This window comes from Pongo pygmaeus, chromosome 3, assembly GCF_028885625.2.
Source record: "Pongo pygmaeus isolate AG05252 chromosome 3, NHGRI_mPonPyg2-v2.0_pri, whole genome shotgun sequence".
In the NCBI taxonomy this organism is placed as follows: Eukaryota; Metazoa; Chordata; class Mammalia; order Primates; family Hominidae; genus Pongo; species Pongo pygmaeus.
The window spans coordinates 7521625-7545674 of record NC_072376.2 but is presented as its reverse complement, the minus strand read 5'-3'; the positions used below and the strand labels follow the sequence as shown (position 1 = coordinate 7545674).

General features: G+C 41.3%; 1 protein-coding gene across 5 annotated transcripts in view; it reads left to right on the top strand.

Annotated features, from left to right (window-relative positions):
• STK32B (serine/threonine kinase 32B) overlaps positions 1-24050 on the top strand; it is a 443733-nt gene that overhangs the window by 286959 nt on the left and 132724 nt on the right. The window lies entirely within an intron of this gene.

The following is a 24050-nucleotide window of genomic DNA, read 5'->3' as shown; positions in this document are numbered from 1 at the left end:
GGTGGCTGGCCTTATCTTCTGTGCTCCAGTATGCCTGGGGAAGCTAGAACATTCTGTCCCTCTTGTCTCAAGTCAGAAAAATTAAAGTAGCATTATTATACTAGTGAGTTGGGAGTGTGAGGAATTCTACTCTCTTTTTTTCCGTGATTAGAAATTAGTGCTGTGCATTGGATTTCTTTCTCTTGGGAAGTCTCAGTGCTGGCTCTGGGCTTTGCATAAAAGCTCTGAGTTTCTGTAGCCTCCTCAGGGACCTTGCTTCTCCCTGCTATGCACAGCAGTGCCATGTCCTACACAGGTGAGCAAAGTGACTTTGCCTACAGAAGCTGGAACTCAATGAGGGGCTTTGGAAAGTGATTGTATCATTCATAACTCTTCTCACTGACCCCAGAAAAGGCAGCTGGTGTGAGGGGCTCCAAGTTGGTTTACCCATGGTCTTGCACTGTGCTTAGCTGTTCTCCTTGTAACTTAACTAATTTTGGAAGATTTGGAAAAGATGAGGACTTGAACTTCTAGGTAAAGATGACAGATTAAGCATATATGTCTAAATTTTTCCCTTGTTAAACTCCATTAAATGACAGTAAGGAATATTTGAAAAGTGATAAAGTTATGAAGATAGGGAACACTGAAAGGGGACTACAGTGAAAACAGTGGGGGAAGCTGGAAAGAAAGATGTAGAGTGATCGATGACTTAGGATACCAGAAACTGAATTTAATGTTGCTACTGGGGAGAGTCAAGAACTAATAGATGCTAAAGAATTCCCCAAAAGCTTAGGAATTGGCAGCACCTGGTATCTATGGAATGGATCTAAGGTGAATTGTTGAAAACTTCTTAAGTAGTATTGAGAAATACAGACCTCTTTCCCAACTCTCCAGAGCCGGGTGGTTGCCCCCTTCCTTACCCAAAAGGAAGACTAAAGGTTAGTCTGCTAATGAGGGTAAAATGGAGAGTGTCTGGGCTAAAGGACATCAAGCCTGCCTGGGTTGGGATACTGTACTAACAATGGCAAGATTATCTGAACATATATGTACTAGATGCTGAAATGACACCCCCCCCCCACACACACACACACAACTGAGATCAAAGAATGGTGTCTTTATGCTTTCATCCTCTACACAGGGAACTCAAGTGATTTCAATGGGAATGTGACTGAGCCCGAAGGAAAGAGATTGTGCCATCAAAGGTTTTCCAGGACACCTTAGAGTGTAGGTTATAGTAAACAAGCCCCATTCCTTCATTATCAACTCCCAATTAAGTTAATGACATCATAGGATTATCAGACATCCAGGGAAATCTTCTAACTTGAACATCAAGATCCAAACAACAAAATGGAAACAAAAAATAAAGCTTAGACTAAACAGCGACTCTGGAAACATCAAAATAACTATGATCAGTATTTTCAGATGATAAAAGAAGAATTTTGCATGTGTGAAACAAGAAGTAGCTTTTTTTTAAATTCAGGGAACAAACATCAGAGCTCTTATGAATCAAAATTGTGAAAGCAGAAATTTAAAGAACTCAAAATATATGCTGGAAGATAAAGTCTTTATACTTTTCTATAAAGTAGAGTAAAAAGACAAAAATAAAATATGAGAGAAAACATAACAAAGTTAAAGAATCTAGTTTTCAACACAAGAAATAATAAAGAGAAAACATAGAGGAAGAAATCATCAATGAAACAATGAAAGAACAATCTCCCAGACCTGAAATACATGATTTTCCATATTGAGAGAGCCTACCAAGGGCACAGAGTAATGGCTAGAAACAGACACATACCAAAACAAATGTCAGATCTGATAAGCTTCCAGAGAAGAGCCACAGGTCATAGAGGCTGACGAATCAGAATAGTTTTGAGTTTCTTTTGTTTTTGTTTTTGTTTTCCGTTTCTTTTTTTTTTTTTTTTTTTTTAATTTCTGAAGTATTTATTGATCATTCTTGGGTGTTTCTCGGAGAGGGGGATATGGCAGGGTCATAGGATAATAGTGGAGAGAAGGTCAGGAGATAAACACATGAACAAAGGTCTCTGGTTTTCCTAGGCAGAGGACCCTGCGGCCTTCTGCAGTGTTTGTGCCCCTGAGTACTTGAGATTAGGGAGTGGTGATGACTCTTAAAGAGCATGCTGCCTTCAAGCATCTGTTTAACAAAGCACATCTTGCACCACCCTTAATCCATTTAACCCTGAGTTGACACAGCACATGTTTCAGAGAGCAGGGGGCTGGGGGAAAGGCCATACATAGATCAACAGCATCCCAAGGCAGAAGAATTTCTCCTAGTCAGAACAAAATGGAGTCTCCTATGCCCACCCCTTTCTACACAGACACAGCAACAATCTGATCTCTCCTTCCTTTCCCCACACTTCCTCCCCTTCTCTTCAACAAAACCGCCATCGTCCTCATGGCCGGCTCCCGATGGTCGCTGTCTCTTCGGAGCTGTTGGGTACACCTCCCAGACAGGGCAGCCGGGCAGAGGCACTCCTCACTTCCCAGACAGGGCCGCCCGGGCAGAGGCGCTCCTCACTTCCCCGACGGGGCCGCCCGGGCAGAGGCGCTCCTCACTTCCCCGACGGGGCCGCCCGGGCAGAGGCGCTCCTCGCTTCCCAGACGGGGCCGCCCGGGCAGAGGCGCTCCTCAGTTCCTCCCAGACTGGGTGGCAGCCGGGCAGAGGCGCTCCTCACCTCCCAGACGGGGCGGCCGGGCAGAGGCGCTCCTCCCTTCCCCGACGGGGCGGCCAAGCAGAGGCGCTCCTCACTTCCCAGAGGGGGCGGCCGAGCAGAGGCGCTCCTCACTTCCCAGAGGGGGCGGCCGGGCAGAGGCGCTCCTCACTTCCCTGTTTTCCGTTTCTTGAGACAGGGTTTTGCTGTCGTTCAGGCTGGAGTGCACTGGTATGATCATGGCTCACTGCAGCCTCAATCTTCTGGGCTCAAGTGATCCTCTCACTCAGCCTGCTAAGTAGCTGGGACCGCAAGCACACGCCACCATCCTGGCCAATTTTTTTTTTTTTTTTTTTGTAAAAACAGTGTTTCAGCACGTTGCCCAGGGCAGTCTCATACTCCTGAGCTCAAGCAGTCCACCCACCTTGGCCTCTCAAAGTGCTAGGATTACAGGTGTGAGCCACAGTGCCTAGCCAGTTTTGAATTTCTTAAATGCTAGAAGGTAGTGCAGACATGCTACTCAACCATATGTGAGGGTATACATTTTCCTCAGTTCCAGGTCTCAAAAAGTGGTCCTCCCATGTAAATACCTTTTCTCAAGTACTAGGAAAATGAGATGGACTCCAAAATGAATGAATGAATCAAAGAGGATAAAGAAATGGAATACAGAAAGCTGGAACTCCAGCAAAGCAAATAGGCATAGGAAATCTTCAGGATGGTGCTGATGGGCTGTCAGTTGTGCCTCACATGTATACCGTGACCAGTTCTGATTAGCGTGGATCAGAGACCCTGGGAGAGACTTCTTCAGGAAAATGAACTGATAGGATTCCTGATGCACCTGGCCTTGAGAGATTTATTTAGCTGGGAAAGAATCTGAAGTTGAGTTATGAGAGGTTTGGGGAAAAAAAACTCAGTAAAAATAACGTTATTAATTTTAGGGAAGGAAAATGTTGCACAGGACAACATCTGTGTAGAGTACAGCTTACTAAATGAGTCAGCTCTGTATATAATACCTAATCCTATCACCTAAACCCTGAAAATCTAACCAAAAACTCAATTATACTCCGTCGAGAAACTGGGGAAATGGGAAAGATGACTGAGTCTTCTGGGATTGGAGAAACACGGCTAAATCTTTGTCTTCCCTAATAGGAAGTCCAGTCTCCAGGGAAAGCCTGGAGTTAAAAAGTGAAAGAGTCATTAGAAGTCTATCATTTAGAGATAAGGAGTTAGATACCAAAATTATAACCTGGAACAGATGAGTGGATAGAGAAGGATAAATGGGAGAGAAAGTGATAGGATTAATGCTATTGTAACAAAATGTGTTTGTAACAGAAAGGGATAGGGATTGTTGTAACAAAATTTGCAGAACTATTGGCTCTTTGAACTATTTGCATATAACTTTGATACAAATAACAGAAACAAACACAGCAAAATGAAGAAGGAGGAGAAGGAGAATAGTAGTAGTAAAGATATTGTTCAGCGTAATACACAACTGTTCATTCACTCAGTCATTCCCTAGCTTTTGAATGAATACAGGCATTCTGGTTCTGGAATTTGTTCTTTTAAGTGCGATGCTGTACTTCCTAAAGAAGGTCACACCAGGGTAGAGTATGCTTCTGTTCCTTGATGGGGCTTCTTTGAAGGTGCTGAAAGAGTTCTTTACAGATCAGTTGTATATGTGTCATTCATGAATTACTGCAGCCATTCATGAACGAGAATGCAATAGATAGATGATCCATGTGTTCAAATTCCCTGAGACACTAAGTCATGTGGACATTGGTGAGATAAATGCCAATGTTTCAGAGCTGAGCCAGGGATGAACAAGGCAGGAAATGGAACCTTTGCGTGACAGCATGGGTGGCTGGAGCCATTTCATTATGATTCACCGGATTTCAGAAAAAATTTTAAGTCATTCTCAAATAGTCCTCTGGTAGAGATCATCTGCTCTTAGATTCCAGATCTACCCTGTGGAAAAGGAGCTATCCAGTAATTTATGGGAATGTTTTAAAGTCTACTAGGCAAATGTGTGATGATTAATTTTCTGTGTCAATTTGACTGGGCTAAAGGATGCCCAGACTGCTGGTGAAACATTACTTCTGAGTGTGTCTGTGAGGATGCTTCCAAAGGAGATCAGCATTTGAATAAGTGAACTGCATGAAGCAGATGGCCCTCCCCAGTGTGGTGGGCATCAACGATTCCTCTGAGGGCCTGAATAGAATGAAAAATTAGAGCCATTCACTCTTTCTACTTGAGCTGAATCATCCATCTTCTGTCCTCAGTCATCGCTGCTCCAGGTCTTTGGGCTTTCAGGCTTAGACTGGGACTTACACTAACAGCTTCCAATTTCTCAGGCCTTCATACTTGAACTGAATTACACCACTTGCTGTCTTGGGTCTCCAGCTTGCAGATAGCAGATCATAGAACTTCTCAGCCTCCAAAACCACGGGAGCCGATTCCCATGATAAATCTCTGTTATATATGTATATCTGTATTCTATTTCTTTTGTTTTCCTGGAGAACCCTGACTACTGCAGTTGAATTACCTTCCCAATTCTAAAATTATGAAGTTGGCAGAGATTTGAGTCAGCCTTTTTTACCCCCTTCCATATGGTTCATAAATCCCCCTTTCAATGTGTGTATGTGTAGATTTGAAACTATGTATCTGAACACAACCATGTGTAAGGATGTATGGAAATGCTGTGCAATGTTTTGCATCAATTCAAGAGCTGAATTTATGAATCCTCCACTGCGTATGTACCAGACACTTTCAATGCCATATTTATACCCTCAGATGAGTGTTGCTTCTTTCAAAGTAGCCACACTTGGAAGTGGAGGAATTATCCCACAAATGCAAGCCTGGGTTGGATTGCCAAGGATATTTATCTTCCATCTCATTGGGCTTAGGTGGGCTACTAAACTCTGGTCAACTTTTTGGACCTCAATTTTCTAACCTGAAAAATGCTCCTGATTAAACCTACTTGGGCTGTTATGCAAATTTTATGAGAAAATTTTCATAAAGAATTTATCTGTGCCTGGCTTCTTTTAGATGCCTCATTCTTATTTCCTCTGTCTGGGGGAACTGGCCTTGAAATCTGATGTTCAATTTTTCCTATATACTCTGGGTGACAAAACTCCATCCTTTCAGGATGGTGTTATAGATCTTTAGAAAACAAAAGGTATTTTAGGGCATAGCCCAGTGACTTCAATAGTGCCCAAGCAGGGAAATACCACTGTCGTCCAAAATAAATTGTTTTAAAGCAATTAGAAGATTTACTTTTCATAGCATTTGAATTGGCCCTTCATACTTTAAATGCACATCTGGGCCAGGCTGTGTACCAGCTCCTGGGAAGAAAATGATGAATGAGACTCAACTTTCTGGGTGGAACAGGCACCCCCACAAATGATTGCAGCCAAGGATGATGACCATGACAGAGCACTACACAGCACCAGTGGGAGCTTCAAGGAGGGGCGCCCAGCCAGCCTGAATTGGGGAGTGGGGCAGGGGCCAAGTTGGCAGAGAAGGCTTCCTCTGCCACACTCAGTCTGTGATTTGTAGGATAATTCGGAATTAGAACTAAGAAAAGGAATGCAGAAGGCACTGGGCAGAAGGGCCCAAGCTTGAGATGCCCCAGGTGGGTAGACCCTGTATTGCAAGGGTCAAGGGTGGTAGGGAGCATACCCTAACAGACCCTGCTTTTCTCGTTTATTGATGGGTTGAAGCTTCGGAGTGACGTGGTCTAACTTGTCATTGAGAATGATCTTTCTGAAGGCCCTAGAAGTGCATCCCAAGATGGATCTTTATCCAAGGCAGGATTCCTTGGCTAGGTATCCAGGGTATACAAAACTAAATAAATAACAACAGTGACAATGAATCAAGTTTATTAAACAATGAATCAAGTTTATTAAAATGTGTTGACACTACTTTAAACTATATACATATACATACATGTGTTTTCATATGTGTATATATGCACATGGGGTATATACATGTGTATGTACACATATAGTATATATAGTATATATAAATATAAACACGCACACATATATAATACACACACTCACATACATGCACACACACGAATATCTCATTTAATCCTCACAGCAATAAAATGAGCTAGGTAGTATAATGACCCCATTTTGCAGAGAGATTGGGTGATTTGCCCCAGGACACACAGCTGGCAGGTCATGGAACCCTGGCTTTGAAACAAGGCGTTCAAACCCCAGATCTCAGGCTGATGACCACTGAGCATACAGCTCCCTTATTGTTCAAATTGCACTGAACTGTTTACAAAATGCTCAGAGAGTGAGTGCCTGCATATATTAACATACAAATGAGCACATATGGATTTCATCGACTCCTCACATCCGCCCCAGAGGAAGGCACTGTTCCCATGGTGTGGATGAGGCAGCAGGCATTTCTGGGAGCTAAGCCTCTAACCCAAGGTCACACAGCTAGTTAGCAGTGGAATTGGAGCTTTTAACTGGAACGTGACTTGTAGTAAAAGGCTCTCTCCACTACACCTTGTTGCCTCCCCAGATGCAAAAGCAAAACTAAGGTTATGTCCTGTTCACAGTCACATCCACTAATTATTCATAGATACCCAAAACAGGAACCAGATGCTCACTTATTCACCGAGTATCCCTGACCACATTTTATCTAGCTAGGTTCTCACTTTATTCCTCACCACATACTTTCCCAAAGCACTTTGTCTACTTTCTTCCTGGCATGTAATCCTAATTGATAATGATTTCGTCGGTAACTTACTTCTAGGCAACCAAGGAATAAATTTGCTATATTGGGCTGTTCTTGCATTGCTATAAAGAAATACATGAGACTGAGTAATTTATAAAGAAAAGAGGTTTATAAAGAAAAGAGGCTTAATTAGCTCATGGTTCTGCGGGCTGCAGGGGAAGCATGCTGCTGGCATCTGTTTGGCTTCTGGGGAGGCCTCAGGAAACCTGCAATCGTGGTGGAAGGTAAAGGGGGAGCAGGCACATTACATGGCCAGAGCAGGAGCAAAGGAGACAGGGGAGGTGCTATACACTTTTTTTTTTAATGCTTTAAGTTCTAGGGTACATGTGTACAACCTTCAGGTTTGTTACATATGTATACATGTGCCATGTTGGTGTGCTGTACCCATTAACTCATCATTTACATTAGGTATTTCTCCTAATGCTATCCCTCCCCCCTCCCCCTACTCATGACAGGCCCCAGTGTGTGATGCCAAAAGTCAGGAAACAACAGGTGCTGGAGAGGATGTGGAGAAATAGGAACGCTTTTATACTGTTGGTGGGAGTCTAAACTAGTTCAACCATTATGGAAGACAGTGTGGCGATTCCTCAAGGATCTAGAACTAGAAATACCATTTGACCCAGTGATCTCATTACCGGGTATATACCCAAAGGATTATAAATCATGCTACTATAAAGACACATGCACACGTACGTTTATTGTGGCACTATTCACAATAGCAAAGACTTGGAACCAACCCAAATATCCATCAATGGTAGACTGGATTAAGAAAATGTGGCACATATACACCATGGAATACTATGCAGCCATAAAAAATGATGAGTTCATGTCCTTTGTAGGGACGTAGATGAAGCTGGAAACCATCATTCTGAGCAAACTATCGCAAGGACAGAAAACCAAACACCGCATGTTCTTACTCATAGTTGGGAACTGAACAATGAGAACACTTGGCCATACACTTTTAAACAAGCAGGTCTCGTGATCATTTACTCACTATCAAAAGGACAGCACCAAGGAGATGGTGCTAAACCACTCATGAGAAATCTCTCCCCAGGTTCCAATCACCTCCCAGCAGGCCCCACCTCCAACACTGGAAATTACATATCAACATGGGATTTGGGCAGGGATGCACATCCAAACTATATCACCTGCCTAGTCTGTAAATTCTCTAAGGGCAGGCACTTTTTCTACCTTGTTCATCTTCGTATCTTCAACACCTAATATAATGCCTGGCACATAGTAAGTGCTTTAGAACTGTTTGTTAAATCAGTGAAGAAATAATAAAGTAAGAGCCTACCTTACTTGAAATTACTTGACAATAGAAGTTCACATTTAATAAATCAATATTGATACCCTGAACTTCTTCCTAGAACTTTTCTGACCAAATATTCTTTTTTTTATTTTTATACTTTAAGTTTTAGGGTACATGTACACAACATGCAGGTTTGTTACATATATATACATGTGCCATGTTGGTGTGCTGCACCCATTAACTCGTCATTTAACATTAGGTATATCTCCTAATGCTATCCCTCCCCCCTCCCCCCACCCCACAACAGTCCCCAGAGTGTGATGTTCCCCTTCCTGTGTCCATGTGTTCTCATTGTTCAATTCCCACCTATGAGTGAGAACATGCGGTGTTTGGTTTTTTGTCCTTGCGATAGTTTGCTGAGAATGATGGTTCCCAGCTTCATCCATGTCCCTACAAAGGACATGAACTCATCATTTTTTATGGCTGCATAGTATTCCATGGTGTATATGTGCCACATTTTCTTAATCCAGTCTATCATTGTTGGACACTTGGGTTGGTTCCAAGTCTTTGCTGTTGTGAATAGTGCCACAGTAAACGTACGTGTGCATGTGTCTTTATAGCAGCATGATTTATAATCCTTTGGGTATATACCCAGTAATGGGATGGCTGGGTCAAATGGAATTTCTAGTTCTAGATCCCTGAGGAATCGCCACACTGACTTCCACAATGGTTGAACTAGTTTACACTCCCACCAACATAATTCAAGATGGATTAAAGATTTAAATGTTAGACCTAAAACCATAAAAACCCTAGAAGAAAACCTAGGCAATACCATTCAGGACATAGGCATGGGCAAGGACTTCATGTCTAAAACACCAAAAGCAATGGCAACAAAAGCCAAAATTGACAAATGGGATCTAATTAAACTAAAGAGCCTCTGCACAGCAAAAGAAACTACCATCAGAGTGAACAGGCAACCTACAAATATTCTTTGATATATGGGAAGCTAGCTCCTGAAAATTTTGTGAGGGAGGGGTGCAAAGTAGCCTATCACAAGAATGACATTCCTTTGAAGTCTTATGTTATGTTAAAAATTTCTCTAAGTTTTGCATTCTACTCCATTATGTAGTCATGATTCTTTTAATATATAAAGGAGTGCTTTAAGCTATGATTCATATGAAAATAGAGCAAATGAACAATGAAGGCTGTTCAGAGTCTCCACAGTCCATAGGCAGTGCTGTTGGATTGCATCCATCAATTTGAGGAAGATGAGCTGATTCGAAGAGAACTCATGCCTCCTGTGAAGTGTAGGACCCAGTAATTCTTCCTTTCCTCTGGCCTCTTAAAATCCAATTCAGAGTCACATAAATATGAAGCTATAAACAGCAACCATTTGTTCACTGTTTTGAACAGAGCACTGATGTAAATACTAATCAAAGTGGGTTTGGTACATTTTCAGGCTTTTTTGATTAAAATTTTTACCAGTAGCGTTACCTACATGAAATCATGTCTGAAATACCTGAAACCTATTACATAATGTCTCTTACTATCTTGGGAAACATCTTCCAGTGAAGTCCGATGACCTGTGATGCACTGTATTTTGCTCCTGACCCTGAATTTGCATCCCATGTAAATTAACTAACCGTCTCAGTCCTGATGACCTACTCACTTCATCAGACCCACAGTCTTTTTTTACAAAGCAGGAACCTTGACACGTATAAGAAAACCTTTGCCTTGGAGTTGCTGATTGCAGTCTTGGGAAAATATCTGCTTATTAAGTCAATTATTTATGAAGGCTTCTTTATTATTGAAGTGAACTATGAACCTTATCTGAGTTTTTTCTTTTTTCCATTTTTTTCTTTTTGGCAAGCTTTATCAGAAATTTTTTTTTTGTCTTTTAATCATTAAGAGCAGTAATAGATTAATTCCAAAACACTAGCCAACACCTTTCTTTAGTTAAAACAGTATTATCTATGCAAGCATTCAAAGACACTTCGCATTTCTCAAGGCCAAGTGCGGTGGCTTACACTTTGGGAGGCCAAGGCAGGAGGATCACTCAAGCCCAGGAGTTCAAGACCAGCCTGGGCAACATGGCAAAAACCTGTCTCCGCAAGGCTACGTGGGAGGCTGAGATGGGAGGATCACCTGAGTCTGGGAGGTCGAGGCTGCAGTGAGCTGTGATAGTGCTGCTGCACTCCAGCCTGGGCGACAGTTGAAAAAGATTAAATAATATAATTTAAAAAAAAGAGAAAACAAAAACGCTTCCCATTTCTCTACAAAATTGTCTAAGAGAAAGTATAGAAATGCTTATTTTTATACAATTTATCATTTTCATCATCTTATTGAATTCAATTAGAAAATTTTAAAGTAAATTCTTTTTTTTGCTATGACAGTATAACTGGGTTTAAGCCCAGATATTATTTTAAATAGATAATATGTGTACATTATAAAATTTAAAAGATTCAAATGTTATACATGAAAAATAAGTTATAATTCTCCTTTTTTTAGCATTTTCATGAATTTAAAGCAGATGCTTCAAACTCTGTCTTTAAATTCCTCATTCCTTTTCCCATGGACCACTTAATTTTAAAATGTTAACACATTAAAAGGCAAATAAAGGATACAGTAAAAGCACATGCATGTTTGAAATATGTTATTGGAAATTAGAAAACAAAATTGTTTATGAGACATTAGACCATAATGATAACCAACATTTCTGAGCATTTTGCACGTGCCTGGTTCTGTGTTAAATGTTCTGCAGGTGTGGGTTCACCTAGTCCTATTAGTAGTCCCATTTTACAGGTGAGACCACAGTGTCTCCTGGAGGGTGAATAACTTGCCTAAGGGCAAACAGGAAGTGGCCACCCCAAGTCACCCAGCTTGAGGGCCTAAGCTCATACTATCTCTATTCTGATAACCTATGGTAATCAAGTTCTCCAACAACATGTATCCATAGAATTGATCTGCTATCCAAGCTTTCGTGATAGAAACATCACATGGATGACTCTCATGAAAAAATGAAATTCTTTTGCTTTTGCTTGTGCATGAAAATAAATATGTATTTTAAGTGACACTATTCAACATCCTCCCTCTCTGAAGTTCTTGGCATTCCCTGTCATATTGTGGGACAGTGGCCCTTTCCCGTTGAGTTTGCATGAACTGATGGGAATATCATTTGTGTTCCTATGTTGAAATGCTTGTGGGTGTATGGTTATTTTCACATACAGATTTTGAGCTTGTGCCTCCTGAATCCTGGAAAGGCAAACTATCTTGACTCCTGATATTTTGGCAAAATTTTCTCTGTCTGTATTAGAAAACTAATTGCAGATTGGGGCTGTGGTAGTGGTTCCCATTTGCCAATACTACCTTGCTGAGAAATCAAGTGTGTTCAAGCTGTGGGGAAAGAATTATACCAAGTAGCAAGTATGATCAGGCTTCTGGTCCCATGACCTTTTTGACAAAGGCTCATCACTCATTTAATAGCAGTGTACGTGAAGGAATGTAAGAGTCCAGATTTTCTCAAACAGTGGCTTTAGTGGCTTAAATTGGGCCTTGGGAAGTATCCTACCCTCTCTGGGTCCAAGTCTGGGTTCCTTCTGATGAGCAGTGGAGTTTGTAAACAAACAAACCCAAACCTCTGACTTAGTTCCCAAAATAGTGGGACATAGGAGCAAGACTGTGAAGCGGACAAAACCCAGATTGCATAACTGATGCAGGGAGGGATTGGAGTCACTCTGTGTGTAGACAGGGTCCAGGCCTGGCCACTCACCACTGTAAAGAGCAGTGCTAAGAACCTTTACATCTGGTTCTAGCTCAGAGACTGTGGGTAAGTCAATGACTGCTCTGGACATGATTTTGCTTCTCTATTAACAAGGAGGAGTGCTTACCTCCCACAGAGTTGTTGAGGGATTGAGTAAACTGAATTGTCAGTCACTGTGTTAGTCCATTTTCACACTGTTATAAAGATATGTCCAAGACTGGGTAATTTATAAAGAAAGAAGGTTTCATTGACTCACGGTTCTTCATGGCTGGGTAGGCCTCAGGAAACTTACAATCATGGTGGCAAGGGAAGCAAGCATGTCTTACATTGTGGCAAGTGAGAGAGAGCACATGTGAAGGAGGAACTGTCAAATGCTTATGAAACCATCAGATCCTGTGAGAACCCCGGCACTATCATGAGAACAGCATGAGGGAAACTGCCCCTATGATCTGGTCACCTCCCACTAGGTCTCTCCTTAGACATGTGGGGATTATGGGGATTACAATGTGAGGACATGAGATTTGGGTGGGGACACAGAGCCAAACCATATCGTCACCATAAAAAGTGTTCACCAAATGCAGCTCATTTGTCTTGGGGAGCTGGAAAGCTCTACAGTTAGAAGCTGGATTCAGCTAAGAACAGAGCCTGACTGTTAGATTTCGCTAAAGACAGCTGGCACCTTTGTTGTGAGTTCAGGCACATCATCTAATCTCCCTGAAGCTTTGGTTTATTTTCTATAGATAAAAATACTATCTACAGTGAGCATAAACATGATCTCCCCAAAATATCCACATTTTAATACCTAGAACCTGGGAATATGCTATGTTATACAGCAAAGGGAAATTGTGGTGCAGATTGAATTAGGGTGGCTCATCTGCCATTATTGAGATGGAGGAGATTATCCTGGATTATTTTAGTAGAGCTTATGTACTCAAAGAGCCTTAAAACTGAAAGAGGGGTGTTTCAAGATTGCTGACTACATACATCTGGTAATCACCTCATCCATGGAGAGTGATATGGTTTGGCTGTGTGTCCCCACCCAAATCTCATCTTGAATTGTAATCCCCACATGTCAGAGAAGGGGCCTGGTGGGAGATGACTGGATCATGGGGGTGGACTTCCTCCTTGCTGTTCTCATGATACTGAGTGATTTCTCAGAAGATCTGATAGTTTAACAGTGTTTGGCACTTCCCTCTTTGCTCTCTTTCTCCTGCTCTGCCATGGTAAGACATGCCTTGCTTCCCCTCACCTTCCACCGTGATTGTAAGTTTCCTAAGGCCTCCCCAGCCATGCAGAACTATGAGTCAATTAAGCCTGTTTTTAAAAAAAATTACCCAGTCTTAGGTAGTTCTTTATAGCAGTGTGATAATGGAATAATACAGAGAGAAAACAAAATAATGAGTACATAATCACTCTTTGAGTAGATCATCTAAGAGAGAACACAGGAGTTCAACAGAAAATTGATGGGAAGCACCAAAAGCAAGGAAGGAGAGGGAAGCAGGGCAACCCATCTGGCTGGGATAGGCTGTTAGGAGAGGTTCCCTAATGCTGGAAAATAAAAAATTCCCACAGCAGATTCCTACAATCCTAGCCATGGGAGAGCCCCTCAATCTTTCTGGCCCCTGAGACTAACATAAGGAACTGCATGGAGACTGTGGGAAGGCACTGCTCCAGAGAGGGAGTCCATTCTGTGTCCCACACCTTCTTCCCAGTCCTAAGCAGCTGCAGCAGGCTGCCATTTTGAGAGCCCAGCCACAGCAGACTGCATTCTTCCGTAGGGCCCAACACCCCTTGCACTTTTGCATCTCTGGAATCCCATGGACATTCCCCACCCATAGCCATTGCTGTAGGAACCAAGGAGGGAGCACCTGGCAGTGACACCACCCGACCTCTAGTAGAAGGGTGGCTGCGCATTTTTATGTGCCGTGAGGATAAATTCCCACCCACTGCTGCAGGATGCTGTGGGGCTGAAGTGCAAGCAAAATGCACACCCCCAAGTTGCCTGCTTACAGCTGCTCCCACTAACAGCATCCCCACACTACTCAGTAACAGAGCTTCAGCACAGCCACTGCCACCTTCACCTGGGCATTCCACCAGAGGCCTGAGGATCACCACAACCCTGCCTACAATAGGGAGCATCTGCATGCACCATCAGGGGGCCTGAGGGCAGTTCTGCCTTTCCCAGCTTCATCCCTTACCAGTACCTGAGCATGCAGTCAAGGGGCCTGGGGGAGTCATCATCCAACCCCGTCCACCAGCGATGGCACCTTAACACTCCTCCCAGAGTCTGAGGTCAGGCCTAGTTGGCCTGCCACTACCATCACAGCAGGTACCCACCCACATGTGCCACCTATAGGTCTGAGGGCTGGCCTGCCCAGCCCATCACTGCCACTACAAATACCAGCATGGACTGCTTGGGTTCCAAAGGGTTGTTCTACCATTGCGACTGCCCATGATTCATGTCATGCCGGCTGCCCAGGAGCTTGAGAACCCACCAAACTTCCTGGCCCACTACTGCCATTCTCAGCACCTGAGAAAGCCACCTAGAGGTCCAAAAGCTGACCTGCCTGGAACAAATAAAACCAATGCCAGTATATGCCACCCTGGGGCCCAAGGACAGGCACACACACTCCATCACTGCCACCAATGTGGCCCAAAGACTGGCCCATCTTGTATCCCAGTGCCCAGCAAAACTTCAGCAGAGCCTCCACAAACAACAACATACTAAGCCACCAAGGAAACAACTGACACTATCAGTGCTGTTTTATACCTGAAGAAACCATACAGAGATTACACTGCTGCACCCACCCAGAACCAAAGCCAAAGTTCTCTACACTGCCAACACAATATACACATCTTTAGGAAAAAGTCTTCCCCTGTGAAAGCAAATTCAAAAAATTGAAAAAAGTGACTATTATGCCAGATGCACAGATAACAATGTAAGGACACAGGAAACATGAAAAAACAAGGAAATATGAAACCCCAAAGGAACACAATGATTATCTGACAACACAGATCCCAATCAAAAACAAATGTATTGAATCCTAAAAAAAAGAATTCAAAATATTGACACTAAAGTTCAGTGAGATATAAGAGAACATTGAAAAGCAATGCAAAGAAATTAGAAAAGCAACTCAGGATATGCATGAGAAATCTACCAAAGAAATAGATATAAAAAACAACCAAGCAGAAATTCTGGAACTGAAGAATTCATTTAATAAAATACAAAATACATTCAAAGGCTTCAGTAATAGCCTAGATCAAGAAGGGGAAAGAACTTGAAGACAGATCTTTTGAAATAAACTAGTCACACAAAAATAAAGATAAAAGAACAAAAAATAATGAGCAAAGCCTGTGTGACATATGGGACACCATAAATCAATTGGATATTCAAATTTTCAGTGTCCCAGAAGGGGAATAGAAAATGAAAGGGAAATAAAACCTATTTAATGAAAATTCTCCAAGTCTAACAAGACATTTAGACATCCAGATACAAGAAGTTCAAAGGTCCTGGCATAGATACAATTCAAAAAGGTTTACTCCATGGCACATTATGTCAAAAGTCAAAGAAATTAAAAACAGCAAGAGAACAGCATCTAGTCACTTATAAAGGACTTCCTATCAGGTTAATAGCAGATTTTTCAGAAAAAAAAAAATTTAAACTGCAAGTCAAGGATGCTACACTCAAAGTTGTCTTTCATAAATAAAGGAGAAATAAAGTCTTTCCCAGACAAGCAAAAGCTGAGATAATTCATTAGCACTAGACCAGCCCTACAAGAAATGCTTGAGGGAACCCTAACCCTGGGAGTGAAAGAATGATAACTCCCACCATGAAAACACACAAAAATATGAAAAACACTGGTAGAACAACACACAAAAAAAAATTGGAAAAACTCAAATGTTACCAGTAGAGAATACCACCAAAACGCAATGATAAACAATAAAATAGGAACAAAGGATATACAAAATAACTAGAAATCAATTAATTAAATGACAGGAATATCCCCTCACATATCAATAATAACCTTGAATGTAAATGGATTAAACTTTCTACTTAAAATATATAGACTGGCTGAGTGGATTTAAAAGCATGACCCAACTATATCCTGCCTACCAGAAATGTATCTCATCTGTAAAGACACATATAGACTGAAAGTGAAAGGTTAGAGAAAGATATTCCATGCAAAGAAAAACCAAAAATAAGCAGGAGTAGCTCTACTATATCAGATAAAATAGACTTTAAGTCAAAAATATAAAAAGAGATAAAGAAGGTCATTATATAATGATAAAGGGCTTAATATAAAAATATATGCACCCAATGGTGGAGCACCCAGATATATAAAGCAAATTTTATTAGATCTAAAGGGAAAGATAGACTCTAGTACAATAATAGTTGGGGACTTTAATACCCCACTTGCAGCATTAGACATATCACTTAGACTGAAAATTAACAACAACAACAACAAAACACACTGGATTTATACTCCACATAAGACCAAAAGTACCTACCAGACATTTAAGACCATTTCATCCAACAGCTGCAGAATACATCAGCACATGAAACATTCTCCAGGCTAGACCATATGTTAGGACACAAAACAAGTCTCAACAAATTCTTAAAAATTGAAATTATGTCAAATGTCTTCTCAGGCATCAATGGAATAAAACTAGAAATCAATACCAAGAGGAACTTTGGAAACTATACAAATACATGGAAATTAAACAACATGCCCCTGAATAACCACTAGTTCAAGAAAGAAGTTAAGGAGAAAGGCAAAATACTTCTTAAAACAAATGAAAACCAAAACACATATGCCAAAACGAATGGCATACAGAAAAAGCAGTGCTAAGAGGTAAGTTTATAACAATAAGTGTCTGCCTACATCAAAAGAGTAGAAAGATTTCAAATAAACAAATGATTTACCTCAAAGAATTAGAAAAAGAAGAACAAACCAAATTCAAAATTAATAAAAGGACAAAATAATAAAGAGCAGAGCTAAATAAATGAAATAGGGACTAAACAAATACAAATGGTCAACAAAAAAGAAAGTTGGTTTTTTGAAAAGATAAAATTGATATATCACTAGCTTGACTAAATAAGAAAAAAGAGAGAAACCCAAATAAAATCAGAAATGACAAAGAAGACATTACAACTGATAACACAGAAATACGAAAGATCATCAGATACCATGATGAACAATTATGCATCAACAAACTAAAAAACCTAAAGGAGGTAAATTTCTGAACACATACAACCTACCAAGATTAAATCAGGAAGAAATGGAAAACCTGGGCAGACCAACAGCAAGTAATGATATTGAATTAGTAATAAAAAGTCTCTCAAAAAAGAAAAGTCCAGGACCAGATGGCTTCACTGCCAAATTATACCAAACTTCCAAAGAGCTAACACGGTTTTCCTTAAACTATTCTAGAAAAGTGAAGAGGAAGAAACTCTCCCTAACACATTCTATGAGGACAGCATTGCCTTGATACCAAAACCAGACAAGGATACAGCAACAAAGAAAAGTATAGGCCAATATTCCTGATGACCTTAGACGTAAAAATTCTCAACAGAATACTTGCAAACCAAATCCAGCAGCACATCAAAAAATTAATCCACATGATCAAGTAGAATTTATCTCAGGAACACAAGGATGGTTCAACATATGCAAATTGGTAAATATAGTACATCACATCAACAAAATTAAGGAGGAGAAACAAATGATCATCTAAATAGATGCTGGAAAAGCATTTGATAAAATTCAACATCCCTTCATGATAAAATCTCTGAAGAGACTAGGCATAGAAGAAACATCCCTCAACAAAATAAAGGCCATAGGTGATAAAACCCCAGCTAACATCATACTGAATGGGGAAAAGCTGAAATCCTTTCCCCTAGGAACTGGAATCAGACAAGGATGCTACTTTTACCACTCCTATTCAACATAGTACTGAAAATCATGGCCAAAGCAATCAGAAAAGAGAAAGAAATTTAAAAAAAAAAATCCAAACTAAAAAAGAAGTCATTTGTCCCTCTTTGCTGATGATATGATATGATATCTAGAAAAACTGAAAGACTGCACCAAAATACTCTTAGATCTGATAAATAAATCCAGTAAAGTGGCTAGATACAAAATCATCATACAAAAATCATCAGTTTCTATTCACCAATAATTAACTAGCTAATATTGTTAAAATGACCATACTACCCAAAGCAATCTACAGATTCACAGCAATCTCTGTCAAAATACCAACATCATTTTTCACAGGAATAGAAAAAGCAATCCGAAAATTCATAGGGAACCACAAAACAGCCCAAATAGCCAACGCAATCCTGAGCATAAAGGACAAAGCTGGAGGCATCAAAATAACTGACTTCAGAATATCATAAGGCTATTATAACCAAAACAGTATATTATTTGTATGAAAATAGACACATAGATCAGTGGGAAAAAATAGAAAATACAGAAATAAATCCACATATTTAAGGTAACTGATTTTTGACCAAGATGCCAAGAACGTACCTGGGGAAACAACACCCTCTTCAATAAATGGTGCTGGGAGAATTGGATATCATATGCAGAAGAATGAAACTGGACTCATCTCTCACCATATACAAAAAACAACTCAAGATGGATTAAAGACTTATATGTAAGACAATAAACTATAAAACTACTGGAAGAAAACAAGGAAAACACTTCAGGATATTTTTCTAGGCAAAGATTTGATGACTAAGACCTCAAGCACAGACAATGGAAATGAAAATAGACAAATGGCACTATATTACACTAAAAAGCTTCTTCACAACAAAGGAAGCAGTTAATACAGTGAAGAGGCAACATTTTGAATGGGAGAAGATATTTGTAAACTGTTCATCTGACAAAGGACTAATATCCAGAGTATACAAGGAACTCAACAGTAATAAAAATAAAAATAAAAAGTGGGCAAATGACATGAATAGATATTTCTCAAAAGACATAAAAATGACCAACAGGTATATGAAAAACTGCTCAACATCACTTATCATCAGGGCAATGAAAATCAAAAGCACAAGACGATATTATCTTACCCCAGTTAGAATGACTACTACTAAAAGGACAGAATAATAGCAGATGCTGGTGAGGATGTAAAGAAAAGAGACCTCTGATACACTGTTGGTGGGAATGTAATTTAGTACAACCACCATGGAAAACAGTATGGAGATTTCCAAAAAACTAGAAGTAGAACTACCATCCGATCCAGGAATCCCACTACTGGGTGTTTATGAAAAGGAAATGAAGCAGTATATCAAAGGGATACAGGCATGCCAATGTTTATTGCCACACTATTCACAACTACGAAGATATGGAATCAACCTAAGTGTCCATCGGCAGACAAATGGATACAGAAAATGTGGTACATAGACACATTGGAATTCTATTCAGCCGTGAAACAGAATGAAATCATGTCATTTGCAGCAACATGGATGGAACTGGAAGTCATTATGTTAAGTGAAATAAGCCAGACACACAAGGACAAATTGTGAGTGTTCTTACTCATGTGCAAGAGCTACAAATATTGATCCCATGGAGACAGAAAGTAGAATGGTAGAAGCCAGAGGCTAGGGAGGGTGTGTAGATTTCAAGGGGTGAAGAAAAATTGATCTATGTGTACAATTTGAGATGGAGTCTCACTCTGTGGTCCAGGCTGGACTGCAATGGCGCCATCTCAGTTCCCTGCAACCTCCACCTCCTGGGTTCAAGGGAATTCTCCTGCCTCAGTCTCCTGAGTAGCTGGGATTACAGGCATGTGCTACCACATCCAGCTAATTTTTACATTTTTAGTACAGACAAGGTTTTGCCATATTGGCCAGGCTGGTCTCAAACTCCTGACTTCAGGTGATCCGCCCACCTTGACCTCTCAAAGTGCTGGGATTACAGGCGTGACCACCATGCCTGGCCCCAGTGGAAGGTGTGAGTTCTAATGCTCCATAGCTGAGAAGGGTGGCTCGTTAGCAACATTATGTTGTATATTTCAAGGTAACTAGGAGCTTGAACTTAAGTTGTTCCCTTAAAACTTAAAATACTTAAAATACTTCATATTTATCATAGAAATCATAAATACTCAAGGTGATGGATATCCCAAATATTCCGACTTGAACATTACATATTCTATGCACATTTAAAAAATTGTATGTACCCCATAAAGAGGTCAAATATGTATCAATTAAATTTTTAAAAATTAAAAACTAAAAAATAAAGTGAAAGAGGGAGGCAGAAGAGGGTGTCAAATTGATGCAACATGAGAAAGACTCAAACCTTAACCCGCTGTAGCTGCCTTTGATGATTTCATGAGCCAAGAAATGCAGACACCTCTAGAACTTGGAAGAGGGAGGGAAACATTCTCCCTAAGAGCCTCCAGAAGGGACACAGCCCTTACAACACCTTGACTTTCCATGCTGTTCTTCTGACCTCCAGATACATTTTGTTGTTTCTATCCGTGAAGTTTGGAGTAATTTGTTAAAGCAGCAACAGGAAACGAGTCCTCTACCCCACAGGGATGTTGAGAAAACAAACTGAAATAACATGTGCTGCATGTTTAAGCTTAGTACCTAGTGAGTGATCAACAAATGTGAGCCACTGTGAAAATGCTCACTGCTATTATCGTTATAATATATGAGGACCTTATATATAAGCCTGCCCCATGCCCATCTCTCCAGATTTGACTCTTGCAACCCTTATCTGGCTCCATGCACAGACCCTAGTAGTCTACATGCCCAGACTACCTCCATTTCTTCCAAGTTCACATGTTTTCTACCTCTCTTCTTCCTTTGCATGATTATCTCTCTTTAAGAAATGCTTTTATTTGTCCTATCCACTGGGTTAACTTTTTCTTATCTGTCAGAACTTAGGGTGAGATTCTGAAGGCACTGGCAGAATTTCTCAGCCTTGACATTATTGATATTTTTGACCAGATAATCCCTTGTTATGGGGGCTGTCCTGTGCACTGTGGGATGTTTAGGTGGAGCTGTGGCTTCCCCACCCTAGATGCCTGAAGCATCTCCCACTCCTTTCCCCCAAGTTGTGATAATAAAAAATGTCTCCACACATCATCACATGTGCTCCAGAGAGTGACATCACCCCTGGAGGAGAATCACTACATTAGGAGGATATGATACCTGAATCCTTCCCTGAACCACAGCTATGCAACCTCTCAACTTCCTTGAGGAACACAATCCTACAGAAACCTCAAGCACCACTTTATTTATAGCTGAGCTGGAGCCCTAAACCTTGATGAAGACATTTCTAGGAGCAGCAGTGGAGGATAGGGAACCTCATTCTGCTGAGCTAGTTAGGACTCAGCACCTTCAGACCAGAGGCCAAATGTACCCAGGAGGATGCCACTGAGAGAGGCAGGCACTGGGATTGGTTGGTCCCATGGCAAGCACTGAGCAGACTCACACCCTGGCTGTGACCACCTCCCTGGGCAGGGCTGCAATGTGAGAAATAGATCAGGGAGGAGGTGGCTTTATATCTGACTGCATGGAAGGGAGAGACAGATGAGAGACACCTTTCTTGCCTTCTGGTAGCATTCCTCAGCCTGTGGCAGCATCACTCTGATTTCTACCTCCATCCTCACATGACCCCATCCTCCCTGTCTTCCTGTCTCAAATATCTCTTTCCCTTAAAACAGCACCAGTCATTGGATTTAGGACCCACTCTAAATCCAGGATAATTTCATCTCCAGATACCTAATTTAATTACATCTTCAAATACGCTATGTCCAAATAAGGTCACATTCACAGACACCAGGGTTAGGACTGGGACATAGATTTGGGAAGACACCATTCAACCCACTACAATCATGTTCTGGATCCAGGACTACTGCTTTACGAAGACTCCCAGCTGCCCCAGGAAGAGCTGGGTGGACCCCTCTTTGAGCCTCATTATGCGCTACATTCACCCCTTCACTAGGGCTTCCCTGCAGTCGCTTATTGTGTATATGACACATCCAAATTTGCAACCAGGTGGTCCTTCTGGAATTACCTGTGTTTCCTGGTTACCTATTATAGGTCTCAGCACACAGTAGGTGTTTAATAAGTCTATATTGCTGGGTGCGGTGGCTCACACCTGTAATCCCAGCACTTTGGGAAGCCGAGGCAGGTGTATCACCTGGGATCAGGAGTTCAAGACCAGCCTGGCCAACATGGTGAAAACCCATCTCTACTGAAAATACAAAAAATTAGCCAGACGTGGTGGCGCACATCTGTAGTCCCAGCTACTTAGGAGGCTGAGGCAGGGGAATCGCTTGAACCCAGGAGGTGGAGGCTGCAGTGAGCCGAGATCGTGCCATTGCACTCCAGCCTGGGCAACAAGAGTGAAACTCCATGTATAAATATATATATATATATACCTTGAGTGAAGGCTTGAGGCCCCGGGAATTGAAAGGATTTGCTCACACGGCCAGTTCTTTCTACCCTGGTAGGCTCTGAAGTAAACCAAATGGCAGGTTCACATTCAGTCAGTCACATTTAATTGGAATGTACTGTGTTCCAGACAGCGCGGTAGAAACTACAGTGCATAAATACGCGGTTCCTTTCTTCAAAACCCAGACACTCTGTGAGTACGCATTGAGCACCTACCATGTACCTGCCATGGGGCTCACAGTTGGCCTAGGGAGGCAGGTGTGTGATGACAACTACAGTTGATTTGGGAGGTGCTAGGTCAGAGTACAGAACACAAAGGAGCAAGGATAAAATTTGGCATCAAGGATCAACCAGGCTTTTAGGAGATGATGACCCAGATTGGGTTTTGCATTTTGAGGGAAGGGGATGTTTCGTAAGACAAAACATTCTGAAAAAAAAATGTTCTCTGGGCAGTCTGAATATATATTTACTAATGGCAGTAGAAACTGTTACAGCCCTTTTGGAATGACATCTGGCAATAAGAATCAAGTACTTTTTAAATATTCACACGCTTTGACCTGCTGGTTTCACTTTCTGGTGTTACTGGCAGTGAATCCATACAGGTCTGCAGCAACCTCAATTCTTTGCTTCCCCAGAAGAAAGAATTCAACCAAGGAGGCAGAAGGCAGAAGGAGAGACTGAGGCAAGTTTTAGAGCAGGAGTGAAAGTTTATTAAAAAGCTTTAGAGCAGGAATGAAAGCAAGTAAAGTACACTTGGAAGAGGGCCAAGCAGGTGACTTGAGAGATCAAGTGTGTGGCTTGATCTTTTGACTCATGGTTTTATACGTTGGCATACTTCCGGGGTCTTGCATTACTTCTCCCTGAATTGGATTCCTCCTTTGGGGTGGGCTGTCTGCATGTGCTTGCTTGAGCCACCTTGCCCATCTCCTGAGATCCTATCAGAAAACACTGATCACCGGTTTCAGGTGTTTTCTATTAGCAGACTGCCGTTCTCTGGCACCAGCTGTGATCAATTATTATTTTAGAGACCGTTAACAACCCCGTGACCATCACCTGACGGTTGGCTGCCATTACTGATGTGTATGTGTAGGCGGGGTGAGCCCTTTTCTGCCCTCCTTATGCCTGATTAACTACCTACTGTAACACTGGAATGTATCAAACGGCTCCAGTCTGGCCTGCATAGAAAGTTTTGAGCATGAGGATATTTATTACAGCATTGTTTATGATAACCAG